The sequence below is a fragment of the Balaenoptera musculus genome, chromosome 4 (assembly GCF_009873245.2).
Source record: "Balaenoptera musculus isolate JJ_BM4_2016_0621 chromosome 4, mBalMus1.pri.v3, whole genome shotgun sequence".
Lineage (NCBI taxonomy): Eukaryota > Metazoa > Chordata > Mammalia > Artiodactyla > Balaenopteridae > Balaenoptera > Balaenoptera musculus.
In genome coordinates this window covers 24,517,932-24,540,479 of record NC_045788.1, presented here as the reverse complement: position 1 = coordinate 24,540,479, position 22,548 = coordinate 24,517,932, and the positions used below count along the sequence as shown (strand labels likewise).

Below are 22,548 nucleotides of genomic sequence, written 5' to 3'. Positions count from 1 at the left end.
TGAGAGTCTGCTACCTGGTTCATAGATGGCTTTCTTCTTGCTATGTTCACACATAGTAAGAAAGGGCAAGAGAGCTCTCTGAGTTCTCTTTTGTAAAGGCGCTAATCCCATTCATGAGCCTGATCACCTCTCAAAGCCCCCACCTTCAAATACTGTCATATTGAGGGTTAGGATTCAACATATGAGCTTTGAGGGAACACAAATATTCAGTCTGTAACTTTCCATCCCTGACCTCCCAAAACTCATGTCCTTCTTGCATGCAAAGTACGTTTATTTCATCCCAACAACCCCAAATGTCTTAACTTGTTCCAGCATCAACTCTAAAGTGTGAGTCCAAAGTCTTATCTAAATACCATCTAAATCAGATATGGGTGAGACTGAAGGTAAGATTTATCCTGAGGCAAATTTCTCTATCGGTTTGAACCTGTCAAACCAAGCAAGTTGTGTGCTTCCAAAAAACAGTGGTGAGGCAGACATAGGATAGACATTTCCAATTCCAAAAGGGAGAAATAAGAAAGAAAAAGGGGCTAATGGGTTCAAAGTAAGTCCAAAACCAAACAGGGCAAATAACATTAAACTTTGAGGCTCAAAAATAATCCTCTTTGGCTCAGTGTTCTGCCCTCTCATCCCACTGGGATAGCAACATCACCCCAAGAGTCAGTGGGGCACTGTTAATGCCATGCTCTCTGCAGTGGCCCTGCCCTTGCTGCAGCTCTCTGCTGGGGCCATATCACTGAAGCACTGGGGCCATGTCACTGAAGTACTGGGCATTCTAGCCAGCTGAACTGGAGAGGCAGCCTCATCCTTTGAAACCATTCTGCTACCTGGGCCCTTTCACTCTGGGACTGTGGTGGAAGTGGCAGGCCTGATGATCTCTGAATCACTTTGGGAAGACGGGATATCATTCCTTCCTGTCTTGGAGAATATATTGTGCCTGGCTTCTGCTGAGATGGCCATTTAGGTCCATGGTTCATATCCACATTAATCTCCTTATCAGATTATCTTTTCCTGTACTGTTAATGTTCTCTTTAGAACATGCTTTCTCATTTTTGCATATGGATAGGCTGAGAATTTTCTAGATCTTTAAGTTCTGGTTCTTTTTTGCTTAACAATTCCATGTTCTAAAGACTTCTCTCTTGTCACATCTTACTACAAGCAGCCAGAAAGAACCTTCAACATTTTGCTTAGAGATCTCCTCAGCAAAATATCAAATTTCATTGCTCAAAAGTTTTACCTTCTACAAAACACTATGACATGAATACAAATCAGTCAAGTTCTTTGCCACTTCACAACAAGGATTGCCTTTTCTCCAGTTTCCAATAACATGTTCCTCATTTCCATCTGAGATCTCATCAGAATGGACTTTACCCGTGTTTCTACCAATATTCTGTTCAGGATTACTTAGGTATTCTCTAAGATGACTGAAGCTTTCTCTACAGCTCTATTCTTTTCTTTTGAGCTCTCACCAGAATCACCTTTAATGATCCATTAAAAATGTAATCTTTTACTAACTTCTACCTCAAAATTCTTTCAGCCTGTCCCCATTACCCAGTTCCAAAGCTGCTTCCACATTTTGGGGTATTTGAAACAGCAACACTCCAACTTCATAGTACCGACTTCTGTATTAGTCAGGGTTCTCCAGAGAAAAAGAACCTATCTATCTATCTATCTGTCTATTTATCTATCTATCTATCTATCTAGAGAGATTGATTTATTAAGATGTATTGGCTCATGTGATTATGGAGGATGAGGAGTCCCACAGTCTGCTGCCTGAAAGCTGGAGACCTAAGCTGGAAGTGTAATTCAGTCTGAGTCTGAGGGCCTAAGAAGCAGGGGAGCCAATAGTATAAATCTCACTCTGAGGGCAGGAGATGAAATGAGATGTACCAGGTGAAATAATGAGGCAGAAAAAAGGGGAAAATTGCTCCTTCTTCTACCTTTTATTCTATTCAGGCCCTCATTAGATTGGATGATGCCCACCAACGTTGGGGAAGGCAATCTACTTTACTAAGCCCACTGATTCGAATGCTTATCTCATTCAGAAACACCCTCAAAGACACTGAGAAATGATGTTTATCCTTTAGGTACTCTATGGCCAGACAAGCTGACATATAAAATTAACCATGACAATTGGAGAGACAGACAATATGGAGAATCATAACTAACCAGATCAGCAACCCATGAGAGCCTGTGCCAGGGTAGGAAAATCTAAACTGTAACTGATGAATTGTTAGAGGCTTAGTGTGGGCAAGTCTGAGAATTAAAAACTCCAGGGAGACCCAGTCATAGAGAGGGCCCACAGTATTGTGAGATTTACCTCCAGGAGCTCTATCAGGTTCTCGTAGTGAATGTTAGAGACAAATCCCCTCATGCTTCCAGCAGGAGGAGAGGAAAATGAACCATTTTCAAGTACACCAGAGCATTCTGTTCTTAACAAACCTTTCCCTCAGGAGAAATTATTTTACCAGAGCCTAAACCTGCTGGGATTTTGTCAGCAATAATCTACCTGGAGAAAGGGAAATAACCAAATCAGATGACTTAGCCTTCCATGTGGGGGAAACAGGAACAGATGACTTCACAGGTGAATTCCACCAAACATTTACAGAAGAGTTGATACCTATCCTTCTCAAATATTCTGAAAAATTCAAGGGTAAGGAACACTTCCAAACTCATTCTATGAGGCCAGTATTACCCTGATACCAAACCCAGACAAAAACTACAAAAAAAATTATAGGTCAACGTCCCTGATGAACATAGATGCAAAAATCCTCAAAATATTAGCAAACCAATCAATAGTACATTAAAAGGATCATATGCCATGATCAAGTGGGATATATTCCAGGGATGCAAGGATGTTTCAATATATACTAATCAATCAACCTGATTCACCACATTAACAAAATGAAGGATAAAAATCACATGATCATCTCCATAGATGCATAAAAAGCATTTGACAAAGTCCAACATCCATTGGTATAGAGGAAACATATCTCAACATAATAAAGGCTGTATACAACAAACCCACAGCTAACATCATACTCAATGACAAAAAGCTGACAGCTTTTCCTCTAAGATCAGGAATAGGACAAGAATGTCCACTCTCACTGAGGCAGGAGGAGCAATATTGGAAGTTCTAGCCACAGTAATAGACAAGGAAAAGAAATAAGAGCATCCAGATTGGAAGAGAAGAAATAAAACTGTCACTATTTGTAGATGACATGGTATAATATATAGAAAACCATAAAGACTCCACTAAAAAACTGTTAGAACTAATAAATGAATTCAGTAATGTTGCAGGATACAAAATTAATATACAGAAATCTGTTGCATTTCTAGACACTAATAACAAGCTATTGGAAAAATAAATTAAGAAAATAATCCCATTTACAATTTTATTAAAAAGAATAAAATACCTGGGAACAAATTCGACCTAGGAGGTGAAAGACCTGTACCCTGAAAACTGTAAGATACTGATGAAAGGAACTGATGATGACACAAATAAATGGAAAAATATACCATGCTCATGGACTGGAAGAACGAATAATGTTAAAATGTCCATACTACCAAAAGTAATCTACAGATTGAATGCAATTATTAAAGTACCTGTAACATCTTTCACACAACTGGAACAAATAATTCTAAAATTTGTATGGAACCACAAAAGACCCCGAATAGCCAGAGCATTCTTGAGAAAGAACAAAGCTGGAGGTATCACACTCCCTGATTTCAAACTATACTGCAAAGTCATAGTAATCAAAGCATAATGATACTGGAACAAAAACAGACACAAAAATCAATGGAACAGAATAGAGAGCCAGAAATAATCCCACGCTTATATGATCAATTAATGTATGACAAAGGAAGCAAGAATATACAATGAGGGAAGACATAGCCCTTCAATAAATGGTGCTGGGAAAACTACATGCAAAAGAATCAAACCAGACTACTTTCTCACACTATATACAAAAATAAACTCAAAATCAATTAAAGATTTAAATGCAAGACCTAAAACCATAAGACTTCTAGAAGAAAACATAAGCAGTATGCTCTTTGACATCAGTCTTAGCAATATTTTTTGGGTCTGTTTTCAAAGGCAAGGGAAACAAAAGCAAACTAACATATGGGACTACGTCAAAATAAAAAGCTTTTGCGTAACAAAGGAAACTATCAAGAAAACAAGAAGGTAGCCTTCTGAATGGGAGAAGATATTTGCAAACAATATATCTGATAAGGAATTAATATACAAAATATACAAAGAACTCATACAACTCAACATCAAAAACAAAAACAAAAAACCCTGATTAGAAAATGGGCAAAGGATCTGAATAGACATCTTTCCAAAGAAGATACACAGATGGCCAACAGACACATGAAAAGATGCTCAACGTTACTAATCATCAGGAAAATGCAAATCAAAACCGCAGTGAGATATCACCACATCTGTAAGAATGGCTATTATCAAAAAGATAACAAATAACAAGTGTTGGTGAGGATATAGAGAAAAGGGAACCCTCTTGCACTGTTGATGAGAATGTAAATTGGTATAGCCACTATAGAAAACAGTATGGAGGTTCCTAAAAATATTAAAATTAGAACTACCATAAAATCCAGCAATTCCACTCCTGGGTATTTTTATGAAGGAAAAACCCCACTAATTTGAAAAGATATATGCACACCTATGTTCATTGCAGCATTCTTTACAAAAGTTAAGACATGGAAACAGCCTAAGTATCCATAGATTGATGAATGGATAAAGAAGATATGGTGTATGTATCTACAATGAAATATTACTCAGCATAAAAAAGAATGAAATCTTCCCATTTGCAACAACATGGATGGACCTAGAGGTTATTATGCTAAGTGAAATAAGTCACACAGAGAAAGACAAATACTGTATGATTTCCACTTATATATGGAATCTAATAAACAAAAATGAGCAAACACACAAAAAAAATAGAAACATAGATAAAGAGAACAAGCTAGTTGTTGTCAGAGGGGAGGGAGGGGAGATAAATGGCCAAAATAGGTGAAAGGGATTAAGAAGTACAAACTTGTAGTTATAAAATAAATAAGTCATGAGAATGTAATGTACAGCACAGGGAATAGTACTGTAATAACTTTTATGGTGACAGATGGTAACTATACTCATAATGGTGATTACTTCATAATGTATAAAAATATTGAATCACTAGTTGCACAACTGAAACTAATATTATACTCTAAGTCAACTATACTCCAATAAAAATCTAAAATAATAAATAGTTGTGAAATTAAAAAGAAAAAAGAAAAACCAGAACTGAATAGCCAAGAACTGTGAGACAACTACAAAAAGTGTAACATATGTGTAATGGTAATACTAGAAAGAGTAGAAAATGAGATAGGAACAGAAAAAATATATGAAGCAATTGTGACTGAGAATTTCCCCAAATTAATGTCAGACACCAAACTACAGATTCAAGAAGCATAGAGCACACCAAGCAGAATAAATATCAAAAATACCTACACTTAGACATATCATATTCAAACTTCAGAAAATGAAAGAACAAGAAAAAATGTTGAGAGAAGCCAGACAAAAAAACACCTTACCTTAAGAGGAGCAAAAAGAATCCCATCCACCTCCTCCTCAGAAATCATGAAAGGAAGAAGAGAATGGAGTGAAATATTTAAAGTCTAGAAACAAAAACAAAAACAAAAGAAACAACCTAGAATTCTGTACACTGCAAAACTATGCTTCAAGTGAAGGAGAAATAAACACTTTCTCATACAAACAGAAGTTGAGGGAATTTGTTACCAGTAGACCTACCTTGCATGAAATATTAAAAGAAGTTCTTTAGAGGGAAGGAAAATTATATAGGTCAGAAACTCAGATCTATGTAAAATAAGACCATTGGAGAATGAATTGGTGAAGGTAAAATAAAAATTTTATTTTTCTTCTTAATCTAACAGCAGTTTGTTTAAAATAATAATAGCAACAACATATTCATTTATAAATTCTTATGTATAAATGAATATAAATTATAGCAATAATATAATAAATGGGAAGGAGAAATTAGGAATATTTTGTTATAAGGTCTTGCACTACCTGTTAAGTGCTATAGCGTTATTTGAAAGTGGATTTGGATTAATTGTAAATATATGTTGTAGGATAACAATGAAAAAAAAAGTACAACTGATATGCTCAAAAAGGAATTATATTAAGTTTTGCAGTAAAACTACAAAAAGCAGAAAGATTATGGAAGAAAAAAATAGGAACAAAGAACAATGGCAGTGAATAGAAAAGTGTAACTAATATGGTAGATATTAATCAAACTATGTCAATGATCAGTTTAGTCATTAATGGCCTACATACACCAATAAAAGACAGAGATTGCTAGAGTAAATTTTAGAAAAAGGACCCAACTATACGTTATCTACAAGAAACCCACTTTAAATATAAAGACATATATATTCTTCCAAAAACTAAAAATAGAGTTGCCATATGATCCAGCAATCCCACTCCTGGGCATGTATCCAGACAAAACTATAATTCTAAAAGATACATGAATCCCTGTGTTCATAGCAGCACTTATTTACAATAGCGAAGACATGGAAACAACCTAAATGTCCATCAACAGATGAATGGATAAAGAAGATGTGGTGTATATATATATATATATATATATATATATATATATACATACATACATACATACACACACAATGGAATATTACTCAGCTATAAAAAATGAAATAGTGCCATTTGCAGCAACATGGATGGACCTAGTGATTATCATACTAAATGAATTAAGTGAGAAAGAGAAAGACATATACCATATGATACCACTTATATGTAAAATCTAAAATACGACACAAATGAACTTATCTATGAAACAGAAACAGACTCAGAGACATAGAGAACAGACTTGTGGTTGCCAAGGGGAAGGAGAGAGGGGTGGAGGAGGGAAGGACTGGGAGTTTGGGATTAGCAGACACAAACTATTATATATAGGATGGATAAACAACTAGGTCCTATTGTATACCACAGGGAACTAGATTCAATATCCTGTGATAAACCATAATGGAAAAGAATATGAAAAAGAATATATATGTATAACTGGATCATTTTGCTGCACAGCAGAAATCAACACAACATTGTAAATCAACTATACTTCAATAAAATTAAAAAAAAAAGACATATATAGATCAAAAGTAAAGGGAGGAGAAAGATACACCATACTAATCAATATACATTAGTATATTGTATAAGTTATATAATACCAAATGAGAGTTGCTATATTAATTTCAGATAGAGCAGACCACAGAGTAAAGAAAGCTATCAGGGATAAGGAGCGGCATTGTATAAAGTATTTAATAATCCAAGAAGACATAACAATCATTATTGTGTATGCACCTAACAACAGAGTGTCAAAATACATGAGGCAAAAACTGATAGAACTGCAAGGAAGAAATAAAAGAATCCAAAGACTTTAATACCCATTTATTCAAAATGTTCAGATCCAGCAGGCAGAAAATCAGTAAGTACATAGTTGAACTCAGTAGCACCACCAATCAATTGGATACAATTGACATCAAAAGGCTACTGTATCCAACAATGGCAGATTACACATTATTATCAAGCTCACACAGAACATTCACAAAGATAGATCACATTTTGGGCCTTAAAACATACCTAACAAAATTAAAAGAATGTAATCTATACAGTGTCTACTCTTAGACCACAATGGAATTAAGTGATATAGGAATCAATAACAAAAAGATAGCTGGACCCCCACCCCCACCCTGCCCCAGTACTTGGAAACGACCAAAATACTTCTAAATAGCACAGAGGCCAAAGAAGTAATCTCAAGAGAAATTTAAAAATATTTTGAACGAAATGAAATGAAAACACAACTTCTGAAAACTTGTGGGATGCAGCAAAAGCAGTGCTTAGAGGGAAATTTACAGCATTAATGCATATGCTAGAAAAGAAGTAATATCTAAAATCAATCCTCCAAGCTTTCACTTTAGGAAAGTAGAAAAAAAAAAAAAGATAAAATTAAGCCCAAAAGAAGCAGAAGAAAAGAAATAATAAAAATTAGAGTGGAAATCAATGAAGTTGAAAATAAGAAACCAGTAGAGAAAATCAACAAAACCTAAAAGCTAGTTCTTCGAAAAGATCAATAAAATTGATAAGCCCTTAGCCAGGCTAATTAAGGAAGAAAGAGAGAAGACACAAATTATTAATATCAGAAGAGAAAGAGTGAACATGACTACAGATCCCAGGCACATTAAAAGATAATAAATGAATATTATGAACACTTCTAGGCCCATACATTTGATAACCTGGATGAAATGACTGATTCTTTGAAAGACCCAATCTCTGAAAACTAACATAAGAATAAATTGTTAATCTGAATAGGCCTATATCTATTCAATAAATTGAGTCAGTAATTAATAACTTTCAAAAATAGAAAGTATCAAGCTCAGATGGGTTTACTGGTGAATTCTACCAAGGATTTAAGGAAGAAAGTACACCAATTCTTTACAATCTCTTCCAAAAGATAGAAGCAGAGGGAATATTTCCTAACTTATTCCATGAGGCCACCCTTACCCTAATTCTACAACCAGACAAAGACAGTACAAGAAAAGAAAACTACAGACGAATATCTATCATGAATATACATGAAAAAAATCCTCAACAAAATATTAACAAGTCAAATTCAACAATGTTTAAAAAGAAATATACACCATGACCAAGTAGGATTTACCTCAGGTATGCAAAGCTGGTTCAACATTTGAAAATCAATGAATGTAATCTATTACATCAACAGGCTAAAGAAGAAAAAATCACACGCTCATATCAATAGATGCAGGAAATGCATCTGACAAAATCCAATACACATTCATGATAAAAACTCAGAGCATATGAAGAGTAGAGGGAACTTCCTCAACTTGATAAAGCATATCTACTATCTACCTACAGCTAACATTGTACTTAATGGTCAGAAACTTGAAGTGTTCTTGCTAAGACCAATAACAAGTCAAGGAGGTCCCCCTCTCACCACTGCTTTTCAACCTCGTACTGGAAGTACTAGCTAAAGTAACAAGGAAAGAAAAGGAAATTAAACGTATATAAATTGGGAAGGAAGAAATAATACGGTCTTTATTTGCAGATGATATGATTATCTATGTAGGAAAACCAAATGAATCATCAAGTATCTCCTGGAACTGATAAGTAAAATAGAAAGGTTGCAGGATAAAGAGTTAACATATAAAAGTCAGTCAATTTCCTATATACCAGCAATGAACAGGTGGAATTTGAAATAAAAAACATATTACCATTTACAGTAGCACCCCCAAGATTTAAATACTTAGGTATAAATCTAACAAAATATGTACAAGACCTATACAAAGAAAAGTACAAAAATCTGAAGAAATATATCAAATAGGTAAATGGAGAGATACTCCAAGTCCATGGAAAGGAAGACTCAATATTGTCAAGATGTTAGTTCTACCCAACTTGATCTACAGAGAATCTACGCAATCCCAAACAAAAGCTCAGCAAGTTATTTTGTAAATGTCAGCAAACTGATTCTAAAGTTTACATAGAGAGGCAAAAACCCCAGAATGGCCAAGTCAGTATTGAAGGACAAGAACAAAGTCAGAGGACTGTACTACCCGACTTCAAAACTTACTATAAAGAAAAAGTAATCAAAACAGTGTGGTATTGGTGAAAGATAGAAAAATCAATATAACAGAAAAGAGAGCCCAGAAATAGACCCCCATACATATAGTCAACTGATCTTTAACAAAAGAGCAAAGGCAATACAATGGAGCAAAGACAGTCGCTTCAACAAATGGTGCTAGAAAAAATGGACACCACATGCAAAAACCATGAATCTACACACAGACCACCCTTCACAAAAATCAATTCAAAATTGATCAGAGACACAAATGTAAAGCAAAAAGCTGTAAAACTCATAGGAAATAACCTAGGAAAAAACCTAGGTGACTTTGGGTATGGTGATGACTTTTTAGATATAACACCATGGGTACTATCCATGAAAAAAGTAATTGATAATCTGGTCTTCATTAAAATTAAGACTTCTGCCCTGTGAAAGACAATGTCAGGAAATGAGGAGACAAGCCACAGACTGGGAAAAAATATTTGCAAAGGACATATCTGATATCTGACTGTTATCCAAAATATACAAAGAACTCTTAAAATTCAACAGTGAAAACACAAACAACCCAATTAAAAATGGGCAAAATATTTGAACAGTCACTTCACCAAAAAAGATATACCAATGACAAATAAGCATATGAAAGTATGTTCTATATGATATGTCATTAGGGAATTGCAAATTAAAACAACAATGAGATACCACTACACACCTATTATAAAGGCCAAAATCTAAAACACGGACAACACCAAATCCTGGTGAGGATGTGGAGCAATAGGAACTCATTCATTATTGGTGGGAATGCAAAATGGTACAGACACTTTGGAAGACAGTTTGGCAGTTTCTTACAAAACTAAACACGCTCTTGCCATACGATCCAGCAATCACGCTCCTCAGTATTTATTGAAAACTTACGTCCACGCAAAAACCTGCTTATAGACGTTTAAAACAGCTTTATTCATAATTGCCAAAACTTGCAAGAAACTAGGATATCCTTCAGTAAGTGAATGGATGAACTGTGGTACATCCAGACAACACGATATTATTCAGTGCTAAAAAGAAATAAGCTATTAAGCCATAGAAAGACATGGAAGAACCTTAAATGCATATTAGTAAATGAAAGAAGGCAAACTGAAAGGCTACATACTATATGATTCCAACTATATGACACTCTGAAAAAGGCAAAACTATGGAAACAGTAAAAGATCAGTGATTGCCAGGGATTGGGGGTAGAGGGGAGGAATGAATAGGCAGAGCACAGAGGATTTTTAGGATAGTGTAATGATTCTGTATGATACTACAATGGTGGATAGATGCTATTATACATTTGTCAAAACCCATAGAATATACACCACCGCAAGTGAAACTTAAACTACAGACTTTGAGTGATAATATATGTCAATGTAGGTTCATCATTTGTAAAAAATGCACCACTCTAGTAGGGTATGTCGATAATGGGGGTAGTTGTACATGTGTGGGAATAGGAAGTATATGAGAACTCTCTGTACTTTCCATTCAATTTTGCTGTGAACCTAAAACTGCTCTAAAAAATGTTTATTAATTAAGAAATTTAGTTGTACAGAGGTTTTATTTTTTTCCCCTATGCCTCCATTTTCCTCATCAGATGCAGTCACTTCCAAAGGTGAGAATAATAGAGAAGGCCTTTTAGTAAAGCTGACTGAAAGAGCTGCTAAAAAGATTTTAACAGTGTAGTGTGATTACCTCGCAGGTACCTCGTAATATAGGATTAGAGTCTCTTCCTATCCCTATCCCTGTCTAGCCTAAGAAAAATCTAACACAAGAGGCTAAACCAAAGGTAGAAGAGGGTGGACTCTGTAAAAGAAAGTGAAGCCAGTATTATATGATCCCATTTGTATGCAATGTCCAGAATAGGCAAATCTATAGAGACAAAAAATAAATTAATGGTTGTCAGGAGCTGAGGGAAAGGGGCCACAGGTAGTGACCACTAAGGAGTGTGGGTTTTTGGAGGGAGGGATGAATATGCCCTAAAATTGATTTTCTGTTGGTTGCACAGCCTGTGAGTGTACTAAAAACCATAGAAGTATATGCTTTGAACTTTATGGTTTGTAAATTATATTTCAATAAAGTTGTTTTTAAAAAAGGAGGGTGAGGCAAACCAAGAGCTAAAATGACCAAGGAGTGGGAAAAAGGAGAAGGACAGGAAAGAGAAAATCAAAAGGGGAGGAGCTTCTTGGCCATCCTCCAATGTCCAACCTCAGAGGAATGACCACATGCGGATGCCTTGACAGTTTAAAAGTTAGACTTCAGGTTTTTAAGGAACTACAGAAAATAAGAGTGAAGAAGCCAATTCTGAATTTCCGTCCCTCTGTGAACTCTGTAGGGACTGGAATAATCAACTTGAACCAAAGGAAAAGACACTTTTGCACATGCTTCTGGACTCTCTCTGTGTGCCTATCAGTGCGATTGTTTGGGACCCACCTCCCTTTAAAATAAAGGGAAACTCACAATAGGGAGTTACCTATTTTTGAATCCCTCTTGATGTTTTATATTTTAACATAAGATCAAACATGAACCTCAGAGAACTGTGTACTCAAACTGTACTCTTTGGTCATCAGAAAATTGCTTTTATTTAATTGTGTTTTGTCGTTTTGCCATCTGCCTCTGTTGAAGAATGCGTTGAAAAAACAACGCTTGAAACTCAACATCATCTTTATTGTAGGGGTTGTTCTCCAAAACATGTTCACAGACCTGACTACATCAAAAGCACCTGGGGCTTCCCTGGTGGCACAGTGGTTGAGAGCCTGTCTGCTAATGCAGGGGACATGGGTTCGACCCCTGGTCTGGGAGGATCCCGCATGCCGCGGAGCGGCTGGGCCCGTGAGCCACAAATGCTGGGCCTGCGTGTCTGGAGCCTGTGCTCCGCAGCGGGGGTGGGGGGGGGCCGCGATGGTGGGAGGCCCGCGCACCGCGATGGGGAGTGGCCCCCGCTTGCCTCGACTGGAGGAAGCCCTCGCACAGAAGCGAAGACCCAACACAGACAAATAAATAAGTAAATAAATAATAATTAAAGGTGCTAATAATTTTAAAAAAAAAAAGCACCTGAAGCTCTTGTCAAATGCACAGATGCAAAGCTACTGAATCATAACCCTGTGACTGGGGCCAGGGTTATGATTCTAAATGTTAACATATAATTCTGTATGTTAACAAAGGACTCTTCTGTTGCATATCCCAGCTGAAAACCACTATAGTACATCAGCTGTTTCTCCTCTATAACACCCCAGAAGTGTTTTTTTAGAAAAAAAATTGAGGCCCAGAAATAAAGTTATTTAGGCTTGGATGAGATGGCAGGTCTCTTGATTCTTCACTCAGTCCTTTTCTTACCACGCCATATCCACATTACTTACTGATTTGCTAATTTTTAGGGATCAATAAAGGAGAGTCATTGCTTCTCATTCCATGTAGACTATATTCTAAACACTAACCTGAAGGATGCACTCTGGATGACCCAAGACTTTAGAACTAGGAAGACACCACTACCTGGGCTTAGCACATGAAAGGAGTTGGGAGCTGAGGGACCATTGAATCATCAGGTGTTAAACAGCCCAGAAGTCCACAGGCCTTTGCTTCATTGCCTGCTGGGTTAGTCTGGCCCTCCTCCATGCTATCCCTAAAATTCCAATCTCTCCTCCTTTCAGTGGGAGCACCTCTTAGAAAAATGTGGAGTATGATATGAGCATTTTCAAAGAAAAGACAGTTCTTTGGAGAACATTTTATTGATGGGATTTTTCCCCTTTAGAAACATGAAAGGTTTGGTCTGAAAAGCCCAGATATTATATGGAATCATTCATATTCTGGGGTTTCCAGGGACAAAAGTATGTGCAAAATCACAACACTCAGAAGGGCAATTTATTTATATTATATGTCAATTAGCAATATGCAGATGTCCTAAAATTGGTTATAGTTATATATTGCAATAATTTCTAATCTATCACTCATAAAATGACAATGACAAATTACAAAATGTAGCAACAAACATGATTCCTCTTGAGTCAGTCTGCTCTCATTCTGGCTCACTTGTTCTTTTTTTCTCTTTCTACACACACACACAGTGACTCAGTCACTCAAAGCTGCAGCAGCTTGGAAATCAAAGTCTCTACATTTTCAGGTTTGAAGTTCTCTTGAATAATTAAACCTAGTCTGAAATCACTCAAGTTTTCATAAATTTCATTTGCTTTTTTCAAGCCACATCATACCTGGCTCATCAAGATGGAGTGGTGAGAAAACTGCTTGGGATTAATATTCAGATAGTCCTAGAAATAAACCAACAAGTTGAATTAAAGGTAATATGCATTTGTAGCAATTGTTCAACTAATTTGATTCAGTTATTGTGATTCCAGAATTTATGCAACTGAATATAGGGCCAACCTTAGGGTTTGTGGTATGCTCCTTGGGTTGATCATGCTTTTGGACTGTACTATCAGTTTAAATTCTTGAGCCTGAAAGGGAAATAATGCAAATGTGGCCAAGTTAGACAAGTTACCTTACTTCTGAGAACCTGTTTCCCCATCTGTTAGTTTCTCATCTTTCAAGTTTGTAGTGGGAAGTAGAGACCATAGATGTGAATAACTTCGTATAGTGCTGGCACATTATAGGAAGTTATTGTTAGCATTATTAATGATACTAACACAGAGGCTCTTGTTCAATCATTATAATAGAAGAAAAATCAGCTGGTTTTATAGCACAAGTAAAACAATTATAATTAGAAACTACTTTCCGTATCATTCTACAAGCAGCACCTTTATTTTCCTTGAAATCCCTAAGAATTCTCAAACAATTTCAGAGTATTTACACTCCAAAATTTTCTGTAAAATTATGCATTGATAATACAACATATTGACACTGCTTTTTTCAACATGATAGTGCCTCATCCTTTGGTAGAAGCAAATGTAGCGGCCAATGAATTAGCTGCTCCATAACCTCTTTATTAGCAAAATTTCTGTTTTGATGTCCATTACTAACACACTTTGTAATGTGCCAGGGTTTTCTTCTTCCCTTCTGGTTGTGTATGGTCAGTTTTTGACATTCTTCTGGCATTTTGTGTACTGGAACACCTGTCACTAGAAAGATATTTTTTTATGGACCTTATTTTTTTTAAAGCAGTTTTAGCTCTTTTGACATCAGTCCTGAGGAGACTTTGAGTAAGCTTTGATGCTATAGTTGCTTCCTTACTCCACACGAGTTGGCACAAATGAGAAGACCAGTGTGAATGTTTGTAAGCTGCTTAGCTTTACAGCCTAGGGAGGTGACACAATTGCAACAAAATAAAAGAAATACTTTGTCCAGCTTTTTGTGAGTTATAGTGTGTATAAAGGCAAAGATAATTACACATTTCTTTATATTTTCTTGAGAATAAGAAAGTTGTTAACAACAACAAAAAGGATCACAAAAATGGCAATAAATGTTGTCATCTTTTTCTTCTTGTTCATCTAGTATTCAAGAATGAAATATTGATAATGTACATTGCGATAGTCTATAACTTCTTATTTGGGTATGTTTCCAGAAATTGATGTCTCTGAAAGCAAAAGCACTTAACAAGATCTATAAATGTTAATATTAAAGTATTGTATAAGTCAGCTCAGGCCACCATAACAAATACCATAGACTGGGTGGCTTAAACAACAGAAATTAATTTTTCACAGTTCTGGAAGTTGGGAAGTCCAAGAACAAGGTGCAGGTAAATTCAGTTCCTGGTGAGGACTCTCTTCCTGGATTGCAGACAGCTGCCTTCTAGCTGTGTCCTCACATGGTAGAAAGAGAGATGAAGGATCTCTTTCTCTTCCTCTTCTTATAGGGCTACCAATCCTATTGGATCAGGGCCTCACCCTTACAACCTCATTTAACCTTAGTTACTTCCTAAAATCCCTGTCTCCAAATACAGTCACACTGAGGACTGGGATTCAATTTTATGAATTTTGTGGGGGCACAGTTCAGTCCATAGCAGGTATATTTTTAATATCAAGAATAATTAGAATAGGAAGGGAAGACAAACAAAGACAGGGAAGGGAGAGAAATTTTTCAGGGTGTGAAGATATAAACATTGGTGTCTTGGTTTTTCAGTTCCTGAATCGGCCGCCCTTAAGTTTATGGCCTCGAGTTTTACTGCTACAAACAACCATTAACTAAGAAACATTTCCTGGCAGGCTGTCCCACACAAAGGTGTAAGCTAGCATCCTTCTCACAAGTTTCCACAGAATTCTCGGCTAACTGGCATTGTTATAGCAACCAGAGTGCCAATGGAAGCAGTCATGGTCTTCATCAAGTATCACTATGGCAACAGGAGCCTCTGGAAAGTAAAAGAAAAAAAACCCTTAAACTGTCAACTGGAATCAAAGAGGTTTGTGAAGGAAAAAATGTGGAGGCTGAAATGAACATGAGGCTGAAGCAAGGAGCAGAGCAAAGAGAAATGATTGTACAGATGCTGAACAAACAAGAGAGAAAGGAAACAATAAACAAAACAGAGGGCAGAGGGGCTTCCCTGGTGGCACAGGGGTTGAGAATCCGCTTGCCAATGCAGGGGACACGGGTTCGATCCCTGGTCGGGCAAGATCCCACATGCCACGGAGCAACTAAGCCCGTGGGCCACAACTACTGAGCCTGTGCTCTAGAGCCCGTGAGCCACAACTACTGAGCCTGCATGCCACAACTACTGCAGCCCGCGCACCTAGAGCCCATACTCCACAACAAGAGAAGCCACCGCAATGAGAAACCCGTGCACTGCAACAAAGAGTAGCCCCCGCTCGCCACAACTAGAGAAAGCCCGTGCACAGCAACAAAGACCCAACTCAGCCAAAAGTAAATAAATAAAATAAATAAAAAAAAAAAACAGAGGGCAGAGACGTGGCTCACATAAGAAATAGGAAGGCAGGAAGAAACATAAAATGGTAAAGATAAAATGGTGAAAAAGTGTTTCCAATGAAGGATTCGTAATATTTATTGATTTGAATAGCCCAGAGATAAACATAGGATATTAAGGTCTATATTGTTGGAACTATCCAGCACACTACCATTACTAATAAAGAAATATTTAGAATGAGGCCACAAGATAGTAAGAAAGGGTAAACCAATTTATGGAGTGCTTTTGGCATAGCATCCTTCTGACTAGGAATTCTTGTAATAACTTGGTGTTCAGAGGCACCACATTTAAATGTGGATCTTCCTTTATTGGACAGTGTGATTGCTTCAGACAAGGGCATGTTGCCATTTGGTCCATTACAAATATATATTTCCTTCATTAAAGTATCTTAATGGATGTTTTCTTCCAAGAGAGAATTAAGGTAATTACTCTAATATTATTAAAAAGTAAGTGGCAATGCCATTTGGAATAAAACATTTTCACTTAATATTTTCTGTTTTATTAGTGCTCAGACAGATTGAAGTTTCTAATGGACCAATATTAATTTTGGTAAATGGAAAATATCTACTTTATGAAAAGATGCCACTAAAATGTTGTTACATTTTTTTAGAATTAAGAGAAGATTTTGAGAAATGAGAGGTTAAAGAAGGAATGAAAATAGAGACAGGGAAAGATGTGATAGGTGCAGTCATAAAGAAATAAAGAAATAAAGCAAAAGAAAAATAACAAAAGCTTGAGATTAAAACATAGAAATAAAACCAGCAGTCTGGGTGCTTTGCATAAATCTGTACTCAAGAATTTAAATAGGATTTTTAATTTTTGCTGTTTTCTATTTTAATGCCAAGTATTTCTCTCAAGCACTGTATTTTAGGTGTCATTTGCTAACTTGGCAAGGGGTGGTTTGTGGCCATTTCTCTTCTGCTCAGAAAAAGTCAACTGGTTGACCCCAGAGATGAACAAAAGTCTTCAGGAAGGTCCACGTTTTCAGTAGCCATTGACCCCTTCTGACCTGTTCCCACCAGAAGTACAGACCAAGCCCCAGAGCATATCACAGGGCAAATATCCATCTGGTCTTTGGGATCCTTCCCAAGAGCTTGGATGCCAACAGTGATAATGCCTCTTTGTCAAAGTCTGTGATTCAAACACCAATGCAAAGCTTTTTCCTGGATAATACTCTCAAACAAGTGGCATTTTTCTTTTTAATATTACAGCTATGTTTTAATTTTTCCATATTTTTCTACCAACACATACACCAAGCATCATAATTTATAAAATATGTATAAAATTCAATGAAATGAATAAATAAAATAGCCCATTTCTAATATTCTAGATACTTAAGAAATGAAACAAAAAAGTGAGGGGAATATGCAAATAGAAGTCAAATTATGGATTATATCTTAAAAAAATAAAACTTTTTGTGAAGTATAATATATAAACAGAAAACTACCTAAAAATCATATTGTAAATGCATTGCTTGATGAATTATCACATAGTGAACATACCTGCTTAATCATCCAAATCACGATATGGAACACTATATTACATATTTATAATATACTATATTATAATATAGTAGAATAAATTCTACTTTATTATTTTCAATGGTTTTCTAATAGTGTAAGAAAAGAGTTTTGATATATTTTGCAACCACATCCATTTACATTGTAAGATTGGTAAGCAAAATGAAAATATTCCATACCAACATCTAAGAATTTTTTGTACCATGTGCGGAGAGAGACCCCTGCTGGAACAATTTTTTTCTAAAGAGAATGTCTAAACCAACCCAAAGAAATTGTATGGGGAAAAAGAAGAGCTGCCACTAGCTCTTACGGCACCCTTGTAAAAATTAGAAGAAGGTGCCCATTCTTCAGTACCCCTTACTTACCTTTGCCAGGAAATTGATCTAATATACTTACGTAAACAAATGAACATTTGTTAAGTGCAGCCCAGGGTTCTGGATGATGAGCTGCAGTTCAACAACAGACCCAAGAGAAACTGAAATAGAGAAGTTATTACTCATAGGTCCTGGAGGAAGTGCCCAGGACATCTCAAGGGGCCACATGGGGAGGTCAAGTCAGAGAGAAAGAGACAGGACCTTGGGCACATGCCTTTATTAAGCACTGGTGGGGTGCTTTGGGGTTCCCAAGTAAGGGACAGATTGACCAATTCAAACCAAAAGAGCTGTGTTTTGGTGAGTCCATGAGGGTCTTATCTAAGGGGTGCATAAGGCAAGCAGACACTGGGAGGCAGGGGGCTTGATCACGTGGGCTGTTGGGGAAGTCTTATCGGGAACTGACTTTTTTTTTTTTTTTAAATTAATTTATTTATTTTTGGCTGTGTTGGGTCTTCGTTTCTGTGCGAGGGCTTTCTCCAGTTTCGGAGAGCGGGGGCCACTCTTCATCGCGGTGCGCGGGCCTCTCACTGTCGCGGCCTCTCCCGTTGCGGAGCACAGGCTCCAGACGCACAGGCTCAGTAGTTGTGGCTCACAGGCTTAGCTGCTCCGCGGCACGTGGGATCCTCCCAGACCAGGGCTCGAACCCGTGTCCCCTGCACTGGCAGGCAGATTCTTAACCACTGCGCCACCAGGGAAGCCCCTCGGGAACTGACTTTTGCTTCTGATTCTACTGGCTGCTATCTGGGGCATGTACTTGTGTGACAGGGCTAGTGTCCATTTAAGGTTACTGCAGGCTGCTTGGCTGAACAAAACGGATGCTGAGGCAGCAATACTATGGAGTAGCTTAGCTAAACTCTTGATACCTTAGTTTGTTAAAACAAAACACTTTACGTCTATCTGCCAGAAAAAGTGTTGTAATAACTCTATGATGTCCGCAGTGGGAATGATTCCCCTTTATGTGTGGTTCCCCTATACATTACAGACCTGCATAACCATACACAGCATCTGTGGTCATGAGAGAAAGATGCAGTTCATTAGCATACCTTGGAAATCCCCAGAAGTATTTGAAAGTGAGAACCTGCTAATCAGAGCAGGTTAGGACTGGCTAAAGAGAACATTACCACTTCTGTTTGCATGAATGAATGATGTTTTTAAACAATTACACACAGTGTATATTTTCACCAAACTGGGCAGCAATATAGATGACTACATAGACACTATAGTCTAGTGCATCTACAGTTATCAGCAAGTCCCCTTTGAAAGCAGTCCAAGACTTTTCCCCAGACACTTCTTTTAAAAACAAGGCTGAGATGTCTGGTCACCTTGTTCAAATCCAAAGAATTGGATCCTTGCTGAATCTGGCTTAATCTTCCTCTGTCCTGAAAGATGTAAGATGTCCAGCATTTTCTATTTATACCTGAAACCATCTACTCTTACTTTTCAGGCAGCAAAGAACTGGAATGCTAACCGAGACAAGGGACCAATGCCAGGGCTAGGTGTGAGAGCTGGCTGGTTGGCCTGTGGACTGTGAAATGCAAAGGAGAAATGAATTCTGATTTGGGAATGAGGGAAGCTAGTAAGAATGGGTCAATATGGAATATTTGGTCTAATGGGGAAAATGGGAACAACAAGCATATCAGAAGCAGAGAGTCTAGAACAGGTGAAAACTGATTTGGCAGGGTCAGGAGGTGAAAGTGGAGGAGATACCTTGGGGTGATGCTGCATAGAGGGAAGACACCCCACATGGAGAAACCCAGGGGAGGGGAGGGAGCTACAAAGGCCAAGCTCGTTCAGAGGGGAAATGTGTCACCTCTGTGACTGTTCAGAATCCAAACACTTTTCCTGTTTGGGGTTAATTCCAAATAGATGAGAAGCAGGACCCCACCTCTCACCATAGCATCATAGGTGAGGCAGAGGTGACTTTTCCCAGCTCACCGGCATGGGACATGAGCATTGTAGCCCAATATCAACTAACTGACTGCTCCAGCCTGGAAATTTGAAAGTTAAGGTTATGACACTGATGTAACACTGGTTCCCTCAATAAAAGGGCCTGGAAGAAAACCCTAGATGCCAAGTTTTTTTGTCTGCCAGGGAAACAAAAGTTAGAAGGAAAAGGGAAGTGAAGCAGAGCAGGAGGGAAAGAAAATACAAAGTGATGCATTACAGATCTGGCCACAGCTTTTCAAGAAGACGCCATTGGTAGCTCAGTTATGTGAGACATGACCGCAGTATGTGCACGGAGGTCTGTCTCAGAACAGCCCAGCAGCGGCAGAGAAGAGGAAGAATTACCTGTCAGCTTCTTCCTATCTTGCATCTCCTGTAGATCAGAGTCCTCCTCATTTGGGTGTTTAATCTCCTGCACTTTTCGGTTGTGATCACCTGCCCTCAGGGGCAGCTCTGGGGAAGGCTCAGTATGTGTGGACAGATTGGACCGGCCCTGGAGCTGCTTTGGACATACAACACCTAATCCCATCTCAGAGGAGACTGATAAGGTAGATGGTAATAGGAGGTGTGATGATGTTTGCAGCAAAGGTTTAGCACCATAGAAACAGCATGCTCCGTCTCTGGAGCTATGTGTCTAGGAAGCCAGGCAAGTGGCTCAGGCCTGAGAGCATGAGGGCCCAGCAGCTCTGGGCTGGTACAGAAACTGGCTCTGGCACTAGGAAGTAGTCAAGGAAACCACTGAAGATTATTTAAGGACATATCTTGTGTCCCAAGGTGGCCATGCCAACAGTGACATTATAACAGCTGTCCCCATGATTAGGCAAACATGTAAATGAGCAATCATTTTTTAGCTTTCTGTGGATCCTTAAGCTACTAGATTTCCTTCCAGTAAATCAGCTGTCAGCATAAATAACCAGAGTGGAGTTTTCTGGCTTACATCAGAAAACCCTGATATCCAACATAGCCAATTATCCTTTGGTTTGCAAAATGCATTACTCTTTGCTTGCTCTGGATGGAGCGTGTGTGTTAACATAAGCATATATGTTGGGCTTGAGATAGGTAAAACTATTTTTATGGCTCTAGAACACATCAGCAATGAAACATTTTGAAAATTATTTCAAGTTTTTAAGATACTATGTTATAGGATATGGGACTTCGCTGGTGGTGCAGTGGTTAAGAATCCGCCTGCCAATCCAGGGGACACAGGTTCGAGCCCTGGTCCGGGAAGATCCCACATGCCGTGGAGCAACTAAGCCCATGCACCACAGCTACTGAGCCTGTGTTCTAGAGCCTGCGAGCCACAACAACTGAGCCCGTGTGCCACAACTACTGAAGCCCACGTGCCTAGAGCCCGTGCTCGAGAAGCCACCGCAATGAGAAGTCTGTGCACTGCAACAGAGTAGTCCCCGCTCGCCGGAACTAGAGAAAGCCTGTGCACAGCAACAAAGACCCAATGCAGCCAAAAATAAATAAATAAATAAATAAATAAATAAATAAATAAATAAATTTATAAAAAAATAAATACTATATTACAGGGTATGAAGAAAGGAACTAGCATTTTCTGGAGCTCATTTAATTCACCGTGTACCTTATGAATGTTATTTTATTTAAGTGTCGGAACAACTTCTGTGATAGGCATTAATCACAGACGCCACAGAAAGTTTTGACATAGCCAGAATGGTTCAGGCACTCCTTAATTGCCATTTCTTAGAAATGTAAACCTCTGTTTTATATAACATTCTCTCTCTCTGATATCTTTATTAATGTTTTTGTTGGTATCTTTGAATTTTTCTTTGCAATACTTCTAATATAGTAGGCCCTCAAAAGGTTCAGCAAATGGAGTTGGAGTTATATGCCATATACTACCAAAAACTGCCTTTACAGAGTACGTAAAAAGCTACTTTGTATTCAATCTGCATATTGTAGCAATGGATTTTCATTATTTTATGGACCATGAACAGAATAGCAATCTTGATGTCTCATCAAACTTGTTAAAAGAAGAATTTACCTGTCTGTATGTGTCTGTGCGTGTATAAATCTTTTGTTTTGGAAAATGACAGTGACTCTGATTACTCTCTGCAAGTCACTTAAATGACTGCTGTATAATTAGCAGTCATTTCTACGTTGTACACACAAAGATTCCCATTTGATTT

The 22,548-nt window shown here is 37.7% G+C and overlaps 1 pseudogene; it reads right to left on the bottom strand.

The window, feature by feature from the left end:
* Window positions 1-20,924, bottom strand: part of LOC118894538 — a 41,109-nt pseudogene extending 20,185 nt beyond the window's left edge.
* Between the last annotated feature and the right edge of the window lie 1,624 nt (window positions 20,925-22,548).